The 5,026-nt window shown below is 36.9% G+C and overlaps 2 pseudogenes; one reads left to right on the forward strand and one right to left on the reverse strand.

Annotated features, from left to right (window-relative positions):
- Positions 1 to 261: 261 nt before the first annotated feature.
- On the reverse strand, positions 262 to 2,949 carry LOC143607597 (transcription termination factor MTEF18, mitochondrial-like; annotated as a pseudogene).
- Positions 2,950 to 3,408: 459 nt separating this feature from the next.
- On the forward strand, positions 3,409 to 4,808 carry LOC143607596 (UDP-glycosyltransferase 92A1-like; annotated as a pseudogene).
- Positions 4,809 to 5,026: the final 218 nt, after the last annotated feature.

Raw genomic sequence — 5,026 nt, forward strand, 5'->3', positions numbered from 1 at the left:
AGGTAAATTGAGGATTTAATTTTGGGGAATTGGTGAATTGATGATATAATGTGGTGTTTTGGATCAATAGATATAGATGATATAATGGTCTGAAGACTCCTGAACTCTGAAATCACCTTGGAAATAGGTGCGCCGTGCGCTGGTGGAATCAAAGAGGCTGTACCCATTTCCCGCCATGAACACCTCTGCAATAGCAGGAAGCGCAAACAAATGCATACCAAATCTTTTTATAAAAAAAATAAAATAAATAAAACCGTTCGCACATTATACAATTAATAAATCTGTTGTTTTAACATCTCATAAACCTCAATACCTTTAGGATGACTTCTAACTTTATCTTTAATAAATTGTTTTTCTGAGCAAGCAAGAATGCTACTAAGAGCCATACTATTAGTCCCCCTTTGCTCTTTTAACCAATTATAAAACATACACCTAAGTTTCACCTTCTCTATAGCATATGACAATGAAGACGGGTATCCCGATATCGATCCCAACGAGTACCCCAACTCGTTGACCAAAAAGTCAACCTTCAATTCAAGCACCTCTTTCGACTGGTTAACAATTTGGGGAGCTGATTTCACCATTTCCATCACAACTTCTTGGTCAAACCCTGCATTGACCAAACAATAAAATCGTTCACGAAGCTCATTCGCTCGCCCACGAAACCGTTTAAGCGCGCGTTCCATCTCCTTTGAGTTTTCAACGAACCCTAAATCTAGTAAAAACTTTGTTTTTTCTATAATACGTTCCTTTGATGACGGAAGTGGTGTAACTTTTGATCCGATAGCTAAATTCGTTAACTCCTTGGGGTTTTTCATTATTATTTCGCAAAGACGTTTTTTCCCGAATTCAAACAATTTAATGCCGTTTTCACACCCTTTAAACTACACGACCCAAGTATATGCGGGTGCGAACGAAAAACTTTCCCAATATTATCGACATCCATTTCAATTCCTAATAAAAAACAATACGACCGCCGTAGATTCGAAAAAAAATCCCGCATATTAATTTCTGGAAACCGAGAAAATAACAATATAATATCCGTCTTGGAAGCTCCAAACTTAAGCAAAAATGTTATAACCAAAAACGTAGTAAGCCCCGAACCTTCTAACAAAATTGTCGGATGTTTATGCAATAATCTTCCTAAACGCGCATTGTCACACTCTAATTGTTTTAATATACACAAAACTTGTACCATACGTGTCCAATTGTAACATTCATCATCTGATATATTCTCAACAAACCAATTATTCAAAATCCCTATATTCTTTAACTCTGTAACAACCTTAAAAACAACATCACTGGTTTCACCCCCGATTAAAACATTAGGACACGAACCTACAATTTTAGCAACGGCAGATTGATCTAACAAAAAGAAACCTTCAACTTCACGGAGGCGTGACAACAAAACCCCATCATCAAACCTAAACACTTCATTAACCTCCTTATAAATCTTTCCTATACTTTTACTGGCAAACCCGTATTGACATAACACATGATATTTCTCCAACAACACCTTATCATCAGTTAAGAACATTAAATCACGCGGCAAAAGCGTTGTAAACTCACTCAGGTCCAACCCCATGCTCTCGAAAAAGACGTTTTTTTCCCCGAATTCAAACAATTTAATGCCGTTTTCACACCCTTTAAACTACACGACCCAAGTATATGCGGTGTGCGAACGAAAAACTTTCCCAATATTATCGACATCCATTTCAATTCCTAATAAAAAACAATACGACCGCCGTAGATTCGAAAAAAAATCCCGCATATTAATTTCTGGAAACCGAGAAAATAACAATATAATATCCGTCTTGGAAGCTCCAAACTTAAGCAAAAATGTTATAACCAAAAACGTAGTAAGCCCCGAACCTTCTAACAAAATTGTCGGATGTTTATGCAATAATCTTCCTAAACGTGCATTGTCACACTCTAATTGTTTTAATATACACAAAACTTGTACCATACGTGTCCAATTGTAACATTCATCATCTGATATATTCTCAACAAACCAATTATTCAAAATCCCTATATTCTTTAACTCTGTAACAACCTTAAAAACAACATCACTGGTTTCACCCCCGATTAAAACATTAGGACACGAACCTACAATTTTAGCAACGGCAGATTGATCTAACAAAAAGAAACCTTCAACTTCACGGAGGCGTGACAACAAAACCCCATCATCAAACCTAAACACTTCATTAACCTCCTTATAAATCTTTCCTATACTTTTACTGGCAAACCCGTATTGACATAACACATGATATTTCTCCAACAACACCTTATCATCAGTTAAGAACATTAAATCACGCGGCAAAAGCGTTGTAAACTCACTCAGGTCCAACCCCATGCTCTCGAAAAAGGGCTCGAACTCGTTAATCGGATGGTACCGCAAGAACCTGGCCACGAATTGCCCGATATTCTCATTATTATTAACATTATCATTAGTAATAACCCCTTTCAGCAGCTTTTCAAGAAACCTAGGGGAATTTCGACTAATGTTTTCGGCATCGATAAATTGTAAGTTTCTAGTGGAATGTAAGTAATCTAACAACGCATCTTCGGCTTCTCGATAATCAGTAAAATCAATCGATTTAGGGCTGTTTTTGGGGTTACAAGCTGCTTTTGTGCGATAAATTCTAGGGCTTTGGATTGCAGGGTGTGACCCAATTGGAGAAATTGGATTTTTGGTCAACTTAATAATAACCCTTTTGAGAATAAGTGATTTTTTAAAGTTCTGGATGTGATACATGAATGGGTTTAAGTAAATTTGACAAGAAATTGATGAATGTGAGGTTCAATAATAGTATATGCAGATGCAAAGGTTGAAGATAAAAGATTTACCTTGTGATTTGAATGGTTGTATAGGTCTGATTGTGACCATTATTTGGGGGAGATGAGATTGATGTATGCAGTAATAGCCATTGGAGAAGAAGCTCTCAACGAGGGTTTTTGGGTTCTATGTGCTTCACTGGTTGTTATTATTAGCCCTTGTGGTATAGGTATTTTCATAACTCTGTCCTCATGTTTTTGTTTCTTATTTTTTTTTAGTCTTTTAGAAAGGCCGAATATATTAAAAACAAAAAACGAGAACAAAATGTTTGATGTTTTAGTGTCGATTTAGCACAACGGGTTGAGAACTTATATTATTACCTATCACACATATCCTAGATGATGTCGTATAAACCGATTTTTAATTAGGGTTTATTACACTGATATAGCTTGACAAAAATAAAACATTGTTGTCATCTTATTGTTTCTTTGTGTTTATGTTCATTTATATAGTAATTTAATAAGATATAGTAATTTAATAAGGTGAAATTATTATTTTATCTTTATTTCATGTTTTTTTAACATGCTCATTTTAACCAAGCCTATTTTGATCTGGCCTAATGTAACGCTCTGAACAACAAACACATAATAATGCTACTATTCATGGCACAAGGTCATCTCATACCCTTCTTAGAACTAGCCTATAGGATTGTTAATCACAATCCTAATTAATTCAACATCACCATCACCATCACCAATAGCCCTCTTAACATTGAATGCCTTTGTTCCGCCATCGCAAACCACCCTTCTCTGCCCTCTAATATCCATCTTAAGTCTCTCTCATTCAACAGCTCCGATCACGGTCTCCCTCCCAATATAGAAAACACAGATGGCCTATCTCCGCCACAAATCGTAAAACTCTTACATACCTCCACCGCCCTTGAAGCCCCATTTCGTATGTTCATCTCTAAGGTTATTTCTGGTGAAGGAAGTATGCTGATATGCATCATTTCAGATGTGTTCATGGGGTGGGCTAATAGCGTGGCTGAATCTTTTGTCATTTTTAATTACTCATTCACCACTATGGGGCGTATGGTACCGCGACATATTGTTCGATTTGGTTGAATATCCCTCATCGGAACCTAGTCGATGGTGGAACCCATGACGAGTTGTCAATGCCGGGGTTCCCAGAATCTTGTCGGTTTACGATCACACAACTTTCTCGACATGTTTAAGATGCTGATGGTAACGATGAGTTGTCAAGTTACTTCCAACCCCAAATATTATTATCACTTAATTCTAACGGCTGGTTATGTAACATGGTTGAAGAGATAGAAAAATTGGGGTTGGAGGCCTTGTGAAAAAACATTAAACTTCCGGTTTGGTGTATTGGCCCTCTTGTTCCATCAAAATTGCTACAAAAGAATTTGGGTTGGAATATGAGTTTGGGTAGTATTGGTCAAAGATCTGAAAAATAACCAGGTATCCAACCCAAAACATACATTGAATGGCTAGACTCGCACCTTATCAAGTTGGTGCTTTATATTTCATTTTGGTCTCCGAATACAATAAGTGAGACCCAAATGATGGAATTAGCAAAAGGGTTGGAAGAGAGCAAGAAGAAGCCTTTAATTTGGGTAATCAAGCCACCGATTGGGTTCGATTTAAAAGGAGATTTTCGGTCTGAATGGTTGCTTAATGGCTTCAAGAATAGAATAGAGAATCAAGGATTGGTGGTACATAACTGGGCACTTCGAGAATAGAATAGAATAGAATAGAGACCATTCCATCCATCAACCGATGTTTTTCTAAGCCATTACGGGTGGAATTTTTGTGAGAGAGTTTGAGCCAAGGGGTGCCACTAATTGGATGGCCGTTGGCGGCAGAATAAGGCTTTAATGCAAAGATGTTGATGGAGGAGACGTGTTTGTGTGGTATTAGCGAGAGGGGTGCATAGTAGGATCATGAAAGAGGATGTGAGTGCGGTGATTAGTGTAGTGTTATGTTACAGAAAATATCAAAGAAACAATTAATATGGTGTAGTCGAAAGCTTTATTATCATTGGCGATTACAAGAATAAAACCGAAATTAAAAAGGAATTAAAGAATTGAAAAGTGAAAGTAAAAACTAATTTAATTAGGAAATTTATGAACCCTAACCCCCAAATCACCAAGTAACCATTCTTAACAAACTAGCAGGGAGATTAGGCACAAGTAGTCCCTATACTATTGTCTTTCTATCACCTTAACCC

This window comes from Bidens hawaiensis, unplaced genomic scaffold, assembly GCF_021521415.1.
Source record: "Bidens hawaiensis isolate Kalapana, Puna unplaced genomic scaffold, B.hawaiensis_p1.1 tig00083916_1, whole genome shotgun sequence".
In the NCBI taxonomy this organism is placed as follows: domain Eukaryota; kingdom Viridiplantae; phylum Streptophyta; class Magnoliopsida; order Asterales; family Asteraceae; genus Bidens; species Bidens hawaiensis.